Source organism: Eschrichtius robustus, chromosome 11 (assembly GCF_028021215.1).
Source record: "Eschrichtius robustus isolate mEscRob2 chromosome 11, mEscRob2.pri, whole genome shotgun sequence".
Lineage (NCBI taxonomy): Eukaryota > Metazoa > Chordata > Mammalia > Artiodactyla > Eschrichtiidae > Eschrichtius > Eschrichtius robustus.
The window spans coordinates 12,090,862-12,103,918 of NC_090834.1; the positions used below are offsets into that span (position 1 = coordinate 12,090,862).

The window sequence follows — 13,057 nt, forward strand, 5'->3', positions numbered from 1 at the left end:
TGTCTTAAAAAAAAAAAAAAAAAAAAACAAAGTCAGGTATTGATCACTTGAGGAAAATATTGTGTGCAAAGACTGGCAGGACCCTAACCCTACATTTCCCCTGGGAGCAACGGTTCCATATTCATTAATTTGGTGTTCACGGCAACTTTACATAAGTATCATGAATAACAAGAATCAACTGTACTTTGTAAAGAAAACTCTGGAGGAAAAAAAATAGATCAGTGGAATTGAAAAGAGAGCCCAGAAACAGGCCTATATAAATGTAGCTGCAAGCATCATAGACATCAGTAAGAAAAGGTTAAACTACACAAGAACTGTCCCAGGACAAGTGATCATAAATCTGGGAAAAATGAAAGGGAATCCTCATCTCACAACACAGAAAAATTCAATCCAGCTAATATGTGGAAAGCAAACTTTACTCCTATGAGAAGAAAATAGTTATTTTTTTTTAAATAGGAAAAGAGCTCTAAGATCTTGATTTAGGGAACTATCTCATAAGCAAAATGCAAAAAGAAACCATACAGGAGAAGTAAAATGAAAAACTTTTGATCATCAAAAGACTTTAAACACAGAAAAAGACAAGCCAAAAACTGGAAGATACTTGCAACACGTGTAACTAACATGGGGAACTCCTAAAACCAATAAGAAAAAGGCAAGCAACTCAATAGAAAAATGGACAAAAGACATGAACAAGTATTTAACAGAAGATAAAATTCAAAAGACTGATGAATATATGTAAAAGATGTCCAAGTTCAATAATATTCAGAAACAGAAATTAAAATCTCAACAAACTACCATTTTATATAAATTAGCAAAACTTAAAAATTCTGACAATACCAAGTGCTAGAGAAAATGTGGAAGAATAGGAACTCTTCTATTGCTAGTGAGAGTACAAACACCTTGGAAAACCATTCATCATTGTCTAGTGAAGTTGAAGATGCACATTCCCTGTGACCCAGAAATTCTCCTTCTCAGTGTAAACTCTACAGGAACTTGTAATGTGCACCAGGAGAAAAGTACAAGAATGTCCACAACAACGGTATTGTTTGAAATTACAAAAATCCTGACCAAAAAAATGCCCTTACATGCAAGAATAGGCAATGGGATAAACTGCATTATATTCATAAAATGAAATGTTTACACAGCAACAACACTTAATACTTGATCATTCACGATGACTGCTTCCTTAGCAACATGAATGACTTTTAAAAACACCGTTAAATGGATAAAATAATCACAAGAATATATATAGCACAATCCCACTTAAAACAAAATTTAAAAAATAGAAAATTAATCATCGTGTTGTTTAGCGTTACATACATAGGTGATAATTGTAAAGAAATGTCAGAGAATAATAAACACAAAGTTCAGAACTGTGGTACCCTTGGAGGGTGGGGGTGTATCATAGGGGAGAGGCACACAGGAGGCAAAAGCATAATTCTTAATTCCCTCCTCAAACCTGCTTCCTCCTCCACCAAGTCCCCACCTCCAGAGTTACATTTGATTTTTCTCTTCCTCTCACATCCCCGTAATTAACCAACCTCTAAAACACCCCAATTCTGCCCAATTCTTGCCATTTCCTCTACTTTACTCTGGGTTAAGCCTCCATCAACCTCTCGCTAGGACTGTTGCAATAGCTTCCTCCCGGGTCACTCATGACCGTATAATTCATTCTCCAAGATCATCCAAGTGATCTTTTCAAAATCTAAGTCAAATCATGTCCTTTAAACTGTCCAAAAGCTTCCCTTCACACTCAGAATAAAATCCAAATCTTTATCATAGTCTTCAGGGCTTCATTTTATCTGTTCTGTGCTTACTTCTCTAACCTTACCTCCTCCCACCCTTTTCTTAGCTCACTAGGTTTCAGCCAGCATGGCTTTCTACTTCTCAAACCTGCCAAGCTGATTCCCCCTCTTAAGGCTTTTACAGGAATGACCTTTTCCTGGCTCTTGGCTTAGCTGGCTTCATCTCAGCATTTAAGCCTCAAATAAATGTAAGCACAAATGTTACCTGCTCAATGAAGCTGCCTCTAACCCGCCCATTAAAAATGGCACCACTGCCACCAGCAGTCACTTATCACTTCACCCTCTTTCATTCTTGACAGCACTTATCCCGATCTATTAGTTTAGTGATAAACTCCACCCAGAACCAAAGTCCCACAAAAGCAGGGATCTGTCAGTCCAGCTCAGTGTGGTACGTAGCAATGTCAGGCGCATGGCAACAAATATGTTGGATGAACAAAAAAGTGAATTTTTACTTTAAATAAATATGTAGTATTTTCTGACAGTGACATGAAAATCAGAAAAACCAGTGAGAGGTATTACAGATGGAAAGAAACTTTGAAAATCACTGGAAAAGCATTAATCTAAGAGGAATTTTAGTTGAAGCCTTTTCTCAACAGTACTAGTAATAGATCACGTTCCTAAGGACCATTAACGAATGATTAGTGAAAGTTTCACATAGCCAGAGTCCTGAGTTACGGAGGTGTGTCATCTGTTTAACTCTCCTAATTCGACCTGAGTTCAATCATGAATCTGCACTGAAATCTGAGCAAGTTATTTACCTCTCTATGCCTGCTCTCTCATTTGTAAAATGAAACTATTAATAGCTATTTCATAGAGTCATTGTGAAGTTTAAATGAAAAAAAAAAAAGTTTTTAAAGCATCTAGCTGCACCTGGCCTAGCAAGTGGTCAATACATTGTAGTTATTATTATGAAAACTGAGTAGCAAAGTCCAGAAAAATGGGAGAGATTATGAGTCAAATAACCCCCAGGCACCTCTGCTTCTAGCGGAGGTAGACTAATTATATACAATGTACTGGGACCATAGGCCAGGACTAAATCCTTTTCCCTCCAAAAAGAAGACCAATGTACACAAGGGTAATACATAAGTATGGACAAAGCACTTTGGGAACACCAAGGGAGTGACTCTCTTCAAGAAGGTCAGCCACACATAAACCTGAGTCTTAAAAGAGGTCACAGGAATTCCTAGATGAAAAATAAGGGGGAAAGGCACACATAAGTGCAAGTGAGAAATGCAGTGTGGCTGGCGTGGAGTGTGAGGGAGAAGGGCTGGAAGATGAAGACGGGCCTGCAGGACCAGATGGTAAGAGGCTAAGGTCCTCTGTTTACAAGTCTGCACTTTATCCTTCAGCGAGATGAAGCGGGGGAAAATCTAACATGTTAATTTGGTACCAATCCTTCTAAAGAAGGCATAACACATTTTTATGACTTTAAACCTAAACACCATATAGGTCCACCAACTGTTATATGTCTAAAATGGAAAATAAACGTTAAGCCTAAATTCTTGAGAACACGAGCAATTTGCTTAACAATGACTGACACTGAATCTATTCTCAAGTTTCACTACTTTGATGAGCCTTGTTATCATGATCATAATGACAAAAGCAGATAATATCTACTGAGTTCACTATTTACCTTGTAGTATGTTGTTTTCTTTGTGATATCATTCAACTCTCACAACACCTTTATAAGAGGTACTATTATTAACCCCATTTTACACATCGGAAAACTAAAGCAAAGAGAGGCTAGTTAGATGGCTAGTGAGTGAAAGAAGATTCAAATCTAGGCTGCCTGACTCCAAAGCCCTCAAATTAAACCAATCTGCTGAATTGAAACTGCTCAGGTCATTTACATCATTTGCTAAAAAACTGTATGTGTACCTACTGTATTTTAAAGCATCATGCTAGGTCAGCAATTCTCAAATTTTACTGTACATTAGAATCACCTGGGCAGATTCCTAGATTCTGATTCAGTAAGTCTAGGGCAGAATTTCCAGAGATCTGCAATTTTAACCATTAGTTCAATCAATTCTGATTCACTTGGTCCATGAACTATCCTGTGGTAAAACATGTGCTAGGTGTCCTAGAGATCTGAGTATATTTGAGCCTCTTGTCTCCATGAGTTTACAATCTAAAAGAGACAGAAACAAGATACCCAAACAAACAGTACATACAAAGCAATACAGGAAAAGTAGTATAAACAAAACAGCAAGAGAGACTTCAAGGAAGAAGGATCATCTGTAATGAAATGAAGATGAGTAGGATTTCATGAAGAAAAGGAACATGTTTCCCACAGAATTTCAGGAATAATGTTACATACAAAGGAAGGTACAACGAGTAGACAGCTTGGCAGGAACAGAGGATCTGCATTTAGGAATGCAAAAATAATGTCAGTAAAAAGTAGAGGCTGTAGAATGCCCTCAATGTCAACCTGAACACTACTGGCTTTATTCAGTGCTGGCACTGGGAAACTGCTAATGGTTTTTGAGGAGGGAAATTATAAATTACAGCAATATTCTTTGGAAGAGTACTCTGATGAAGCTATGCAAGATCAAGTAGATCGAGAACAACGGGAATAGTTAGGCTGTTAGCATTCCAATCCCAAAGAAATAAAAGCTAGAACACAGTAGTGGCAAAGAAAAAGGGAAGAACGGTACCTCTTAACAATGAATTGCATGCAGGGCAAAGGCAACAATCACAGCTAAATGATTTCTTCACCCGTTAGGTCCAAATTGTATTACTATCAGGTTCATATTACTCTTTACAACTTTTTCTATACAGCCAACTAGGCCCAAAATATACAGAGTTCACTTATTTAAAACACAGCCCATGACTAAGATGTCAGCTAACAGGTCTCTGAGCAGACAAAATACATGTCACATAGTTGATACACTAAAAAAAAGTATTTATATATATATTATATTTAACATATATATAAATGAAAGAACATTATTCAGACCTATATAATCTCATTCTACACAAAGTTCTAACAAAGGTAAGCATCTAATTTCCAAACCCACAGCAGTTTGGAAGCAAATATTAGAAGGGGAAAAGAGCCTGCTATAAGTGGAAATACTTAAGAGTCTGAGGTTCAAGAGAAGAAGTGAAAACTATAAAAAAGCACACACAATCACTCAGGGTAAATTCTCCACAACTGTTTATTGACAGGTACACGTGATTCCCGGAAAAATGAAATTAATGAGAATCTTCCTTAATGTCCCAAACACCTACCACAAAAAGAAAACTTTTAAACATTCTTTAAAGCTAAATATTTTAAAACAAATATTTACCTGATTAGAAGGTAATTTTTAAAGGACGGCTGATACATGCCAGCATAGCCCCTCTCATCAGTAACCAAGACATAGTCAATAGTTAAAGGTAAGAAAGATATATTTTATAACACACAAAGTTTGAAGATAATAAGAGTGCTTTCATAAGGCATCTAATCAAGAATGTGGTCCCACTGGTAAATTTTAATTTGGGCAATACTTTCCTGATGGCTGTGCCTTTGAATTCCATGTTCCAAATAATACAAAGGCATCCTCAACAAAAATTAAAACTATTAAACTGGTCTTAAATACACCCTATAAATGTACCTACTGAAGTCAGGCAACATCATTTGACACTCAACGCCCTGTAACAATAGGCTGTGTGACAACTTTTAAAAGGACTTTAAACATGGCAACACATGAAGGCCTCTCACTTTGTTCACCAACACTCATTAACGTTTATTATAATACTACTCATACAAGGACCTCACCTATTTCATAAACAGATGAAAACGCCATTTTTATGGGGGGAGTTAAGATGTTAACTGACTCAAAGTTATACTTAAGTTTATGATTAAGTTACTAAAGCCATGAACCTGCACCTTTAATCATGTAGAAAAAGTATACCATACATTAATTACTGGAGTAAGGAAGTATGGGTTTCAGCTTGAGATTTTTTAAATAGCAGAAAAGCAAAATTAGTGTATTAACACTGTAAGATTAAAATAAAATTACCTTAAAGATGCTGTAGGGATGAATCAACTATATGGAACTAGGCCTCTCATATTTCTCAGACCCAGCAAAGGATAGAGAAAATTAAAGCACACACTTATTTCAAAAATTTCACAAATGATCAGGCAACATTAAGCTATCAATGATGAAGATGATGGTACAATTTGCTACACCTTATAAATATGTAAACAAATGAAGCAGTCAATCGCACCAGGTGGGTTCCACTCTACCTCCCCACCTCCCCATCCATCTCCTTATGATCATCCTTGTTCTCTAGAAACATACATGAAGACACTAACTGAAGCCAAAGAAATGTGCCTTGGCGAGAGTGTTTGTCAAACTGCAACTTGTGACCCATATATCAATTTAGTGGGTTTAGTCAGCATTTTTTAATGGAAAAGAATGAAATATAATAGAAATTATCAGTATGCATCATTAGTAACAAGGGTAAACACTGCTTTGTGAAACTTTTCATTCCTATGTTGGTAAGTACTAGATCATGACGTAAAATGTACTTCTATGGAGCAAGATTTTTTAAAAAGTTTGAAAGCTCCTACCCTAGAGATTTAGATCAAATGCCTCAGGACTCAAAGGCTGAATGTCTTCATTAATCCTCCGAACCTACACATAATCTCTCAGCTCAAGATGGACTCGTGGAAACCAATTTATGAGCTCCAGGGCAGCATAAAAACAATGGGGACATGCCTCAACTAAACCTGTATCTGGACCTGAAAGAATTGCTAACTTCCCCAAACAACAGACCTAGGCGGTGCCTAGAAGCTTCTGGTAGCCTAGCAACCTTCAGAGTAGAGCTCCTCCTTCCTCCACTGACTATAAACAGTTCTAGTCTTCAAACCAACTTTCCTGAACTTCAACTTCTAGAATCACTGTGCCCCAAGAGAAGACAGTATTAAAGCTCCTTCTCGCTTCACCAATTCCCAGTATGTCTTCCTAGAAGAGGACCTTGAACTCTGTACTCCCCATTCTCAGCGGAGAATGAAGCTCCTCACAGATCCCTACCCTCCCCCTTTTCCAGATCCCAGGACGGGGTACCCTCCTCCCAGGCCCCATCCTACTCCAATCGCCTCACTGTCAGTTAATTGTCTTGGGGGTAAAATGATTCTCCCAAAAGTCCTTATTAAACTACGGCATCCTTCCACCAGCCCCCGGCAGGAGCAGGCCTAGAGTCCCAAGAGCCTGGGAATGCCAGTCCGCTCCGTGCCCCACCAAACCTCCCTCGGTAAACGTCCTTTATTTTATTTTTGATTTTTTGATTTTTTTTGATTCAGTGGTTCAGAGGCAAGTTTCCTATTTCCCCAGCAGCCCCAGAGTCGTCTCCATCTCCTACCAGCCAGGGGGTTATCTCCTCATCCCCCACGCCCCCGGGGCACAGGGAGAAGTCCGGATTCTCAGGAATTCGGACAGGCTCCCCTAGACGCCCTCCTCCAACCCGGGCCCCGACTCCCTCTCCCAGCCCAGGCCCTCCCCGCGCCGCCTCAGCCCAGGCCCGGCCCCATCTTCCCTCCGGACCGGGCAGATGTCCCATCCTCCCCTTCGCCCAGGCAGGCCTCGTCCCGCTCCGACTTCTTCCCGCTGTTTCCTCGCACGGCACCCCGGCTCCGGAGGGGAGCCCCTCGGGCCTCGAGAACCCGGCGGAGCCGGCAGGCCCGGGCTCCACTCACCCCTCAGCCCGGGAGGCGGGGGAGCTGCTGCGGCGGCTCCTCGGGCTGCGCCTCTCCTCCCCCCTCCCGGCCGCCGCCGTGGCCGCCGCTCAGCCTCCGGCCTGCTCCCGGCCGGCCGCAGACCGGACCCGCTTCACCTCGTCCCCCACTCCGGCCGCTGGAGCCCAGTGTCCTGCATTGACCCGGAAGCAGCTTTCCCGGCCCAACAACAACACGTGACCCCGTCGCACGTGTCACGTCCGCTGCGTGACTGGGAGGGGGCGCCGGAGGAGCGGGTCCTCCCCGACCGAGCTGGGGTTGCCATGGCGACGGGGATGTCTGTGCCGGCCTGGTCGACCCTAGAAACACACCTCATCTGCTCTTTCTCTTGCCCGTCGTGAGGGGACACCCTGGGTGCAAAGGAGGAGTACAAACTGTCACATCAGAGTGGAACAGGGGCAGGTCAGAGCAGAGCCCGGGCCTCTGCGAGGGTGCTGTCTTACAGAAAAGGAGCATTAAGTTGAACCTTCCAGACTTACTTAGGACTTTGTCCTGATTCTGTCACTAGTTTGCCGTATGACCCTGATCAATTCACTTCCTGCCTCTGTCTTCAATGTCCTCAATAGCGAGCTCTAGGCTGTAATCTGATACAATCCCAAGATGCTTTTGTGTAAGGATGTGGTAGCACTCTGGCCTTTATTCTGTGTCCTCTTCACAAGGCCTGTGGCATCCTGAGCTTTCGGTGCTCTAACACCTATGTAGTTAATAGCATCTTCCCCTTATTGAGCCCCTTCCAGATAACAGGCACTGTACATATGCTACTTCTAATTTTTACCACCTTCCCAAAGTAGGTATTTTATAGAATTAAAAACTGAACTTCATAGAGGTTAAGTGATCTGCCCAAGACCATTAGTAAAAATGACCAGGCTGAGATTGGAATTCAGGTCAATCTGGCATGGAAGTCAAGTGCATGCATTTCACATTATGCCGTACTATTACTCCAGCTCCATACACGTTATATCTTACTGTTGAGCTGTGATTGCTTAGGTACTTCTTTGACCATTTCTTTTGCAGGAATGTACATGAAATAGGGATGATGCTGGCTGATCCTGAAGAGAATTCAGCCTTATATGGATATTTTAGCAGAAGAGCTAGGAGTTGACAAGGTCTACGTGCATAAGTTGTGTGTGCATTCATGTGGTGTGTGTCAGGGAGCAGGTGAGGGGTTGTGATGTGCCTGCACGCGTATTTATTGGTTCATAGAGTGGGGAAGACAAAATTCTTTACAAGGGACTCAGTGGCAGTTCCTGGGGACTTACTTCTCTTATTTTATTTTGTTTTGATTTGTCCCATAGGTAGAGCTTAGGGGAATTAGAAAAAAAAAAAAAAGCCTGAAAGAGATGATTAAAGAAACTGTTCTGAGGATCACGGGGAGGGTGAGCCAAGTAGTGGGGCTTAGGTTGCTGAGGTGGGGGCCTCCCTCCTCCTTCTGCAGAGAACAGAGCATCTTTCTGGCACCTTAGGATGGATGGCTTTGGAAGCATCAGGGTTGTTGGCATAACCAACATCTAAAGTCGCCTCAGTGGCAAGGATCATGAGAAGAGCTGAGTGAACTATGCACAGAGGAGGAAGAGTGAGGTGGATGCTGTGTGGATACTTTACTGATAGACTTACCTGTGAGCTCAGGTACCGCTGGGGACACCCAGAAATACATAGGAAGTCAGATGTCCTGTGAGCAACTAGGAAGTCAGATGTCCTGTGAGCAACTAAGAAATGTGGGTCATTACTGTTAACAAATTCTGTGTACGATGTATATAACTACATATATGAGTACTGTATATGATTGGGTGTGATTAGTTACAGTCAGCCCTCTGTACCCCTGGGGTTCCATATCCACGGGTTCAACCAATCGCAGGTAGAGAATATTCAGAAAAAAGAAAATTCCAGAAAGTTCCAAAAAGCAAAACTTGAACTTGTTGTGCACAGGCAACTATTTACATGGCACTATTTACATAGCGCTTATGCTATATTAGGTAATATAAGTAATCTAGAGATGATTTAAAGTATACTGGAGGATGTGTGTGGGTTATTTGCAAATACTACACCATTTTATATAAGGGACTCCAGCATCTGTGGATTTTGGTGTCTGCAAAGGTCCTGGAACAATCCCCCACAGATACCGAGAGATGACTATGTATGCTTCCATGTTTCTTTGAGATATCCTTGACTTACTTTTCTTTCATTCCCTTCTCTCCCCTTATGGTGCAAACTCCTAAAGACAAGATCAATGTCTCTACCTATCCCTGGTCTATCTCCACAAGATAGGCAGAATTATCTTTCTAAAACACATGTGTGGTCATGTTCTTCCCTGTCTGCTCTTATTCTATACTGCCCTGTTCAATCTGGTAGGCACTAGACATATGTGGCTATTTAAATTGAAATGAATTAAAATTGCATTTCCTGAGTCATATAACACTAGCCACATTTCAGGTGCTCAGTAGCCATATGTGACTAGGACCATCATATTGGACACTGCCAATATAGACTATTTTCATCATCAAAGGAAGTTCTCTTGGGCAGTGCTTCTCTACACCCTCAAGCCCTCATGTGTAGGTTCTTTGGGAATTTGCTCTGCTGAACCCTTTGCTTGAAACATTATTCTTCCACCTCCTTGAGACTGAAAATTATATATGATTGCTTATTTTCTTGTCTCCTTGACTAGCACATCAGCCTTAATGAAGGCAGGAGCTAGATCCATCTTGTTCACAGTTGATTCCCTATTATCTCTAAAGGACCATTATAGACAAGGAGAGAGTGGATAGGGAAGTAAAATGAGAGAAAGTAACAGAAAGGCAAATTTCTGGTCATTTTAATAGAAATTGTTGGTAATTTAATTGTTTTGACCTACAAACAGCAATTTCGTATAGTTCAAGCTAATAATAAGGAAGAACTTCTGAAGAATTGGAGTGCTTTAGTCGGTTCTAATGAGTTCACCGTTACTGGGATAGGTTAAGCAAAGACTGGGGTAGGTTAAGCAAAGGGGAAATCTGTTAGAATGGTGTATAAATAATTCCTGGATCAGTTGGACTGGTTAACTAGTCAACTAGTCCAATTCTAAGATTCTAAGTCTATGGTCCTCCAACCAGCTCTTTAATTCAGGGCTGAGTACGCTATAACAATAATCATAGCTACTTTCTGAGTTTTTGTTATGTGCCAAACATGCTCGAGATATTTCACATAGATTATTTCCTTTAATCCTCACAATGATTTTTTTAATTAATTAATTAATTAATTAATTTTTGGCTGCATTGGGTCTTTGTTGCTGTGCGCGGGCTTTCTCTAGTTGTGGCGAGTGGGGGCTACTCTTCGTTGTGGTGTGCAGGCTTCTCATTGCGTTGGCTTCTCTTGTTGTGGAGCATGAGCTCTAAGCGCGCGGGCTTCAGTAGTTGTGGCACACAGGCTCAGTAGTTGTGGCACGCGGGCTCAGTAGTTGTGGCTCACGGGCTCTAGAGCTCAAGCTCAGTAGTTGTGGTGCACGGGCTTAGTTGCTCCGTGGCATGTGGGATCTTCCCGGACCAAGGCTCGAACCCGTGTCCCCTGCGTTGGCGGGCAGATTCATAACCAGTGCGCCACCTGGGAAGTCCCTTACAATGATTTTTGTTAAGTACATTTGGTGCCATCAGATTTGCCAAGTAAGACTCAGGTTAAGTGATATACCCAGCAACATACAGTTAGTAAATGGCAGAGGCTGAATTCATATTTAGGTCAGTCTGACACCAGAATCTGAGTTCATAATGATGGGATATAGTAATGATGGGATATAGTTCAACAGGAAGTTTCAGTCAGATTTTTGCATGTTCTTCTAATTCAACAAATGGTTATTTTATAATAGATGTATGTCTTTCACCTAGCTAGGTGGTTTGGGGAAAACAAAGATAGATAAGGCATCGCCCCTAAAATGTAGTTGGAAAGATAATGCATATGCCCAAATAACAGTGATATAAGACAGTTAAATGTCTATTATTTTAAAAGGGGAGTTAGGGAGTCATCTTCTTAGCTGAAGACCTCTCCCAGGTAGGCAAAAGGATAAGGACAGAATTATGTGAGAATTCAATATGAACAGCATCAGTACACAAATTGGAACACAAGGGAAGAGAAAAACAACTGCTTCACTTGAAAGAATAATGGCGGGTTTTGAAATTGAGAGTCTGCAATACTAGTCCTGGTTTTCCCACTAACCAGCCATGTCACTTGATCTCTTTCTGCCTTAGAGCTTTATCTGTCTGATAACCTGAATTGGATAAACAACCATGGTGAATACATGTAATATTTTACATGTATTTATTTTCAAGAGGAAGTACCATAGTTTCCATGAGATTCCCAGAGAAATCACTACTCAAAAAACTTTTAGGCTACATTATAGCTTTAAATTCTGCAGTTCTGATATTCTGTATTTTATTTTGGTCAACATTATTGACGTATCTGTCAGGAAATGGACTGTCATGCCAAGCTTAGTGACCAAGCAAAAGGCAGAAATATTTTTAGTTTAAACTGGAGACTCATACCTAGAACTATTTAGAAAGCATCAGGATTTTCTTACTGGGCAGAATATGGTCTTAAAAAAACAACTCAATTTGTTCTGTTATGTGCATAAATGGATCAGTCGTAAGAAGCTTAATTATCAAGGAGGCTTTACATTTATTAAGATCATTTGTAACAAATTGCTGGAAACGTCACTAAACCCTCTTAGTTTTTATATTTCTGTGTGTATAATATACACAGAGAAAACTGTACATACATGAACAGTTCAATGAATTATCACAAAGCAAAAACTCATGTAACCACCAGCCTGTCAAGTCATAGAACAAGGCCAGTTTCCCAAAGTCTTCCCCCAGTAACTACCCCACCATTCTCCCCAAAGTTAACTACTATTCTTCTAATATTGTAGCTTATTTTTCCATTTTTAAACTATATAAATGAAATCAAATGAGATGACTTCCTTCACTTAACATGGTGAATCTTCCACGTTGTTGCCTATAGCTGAAGTTTATCCATTTTTGTTGTTAAATAGTATTTCATATTATAATCCACCACACTTTATTTATCTATTCCACTATTGAAGGATGTTTGGGTTGTTTCAGGCTTTTGACTATTATGCATAATGCTGCTATGAACATTCTTGTACTTAATTTTTAGTGCACATATATACACATTTCTGTTGAGAATATACTCAGGAGTAAAATTGATGGGTCACAGCTTTAGATCAGCACTGTCTAGTAGAAATATAGTGCAAGTCAAGTCACATATGTAATTTAAAATTTTCTAGTAGCCACATTAAAAACTTAAAACATGAATATTAATCATGTACTTTATTACTCCAATATATCCAAAATGTCATTTTAATGTCATCAATATGAAAATTATTAATTAGGTATTTTACATTCTTTCATATATTGAATCTTCAAAATTCAATGTGTATTTTACCCTATTACAATTTGTACTATCCACAGCTTAAGTGTTCAATAACCAAATGTGGTACTAACTATTACTACTACCTCTTAAGTGTTCAGTAACCAAATGTGGTACTATTATT

The 13,057-nt window shown here is 40.2% G+C and overlaps 1 protein-coding gene across 1 annotated transcript in view; it reads right to left on the reverse strand.

Annotated features, from left to right (window-relative positions):
* The window catches only part of TBCEL (tubulin folding cofactor E like), a 68,567-nt gene extending 60,889 nt beyond the window's left edge, over positions 1-7,678 (reverse strand). The window contains exon 1 of the mRNA XM_068554589.1: positions 7,486-7,678. The gene's annotated coding sequence lies outside the window, so the exon portion shown is untranslated. The remainder of the gene's footprint in view (positions 1-7,485) is intronic.
* Between the last annotated feature and the right edge of the window lie 5,379 nt (positions 7,679-13,057).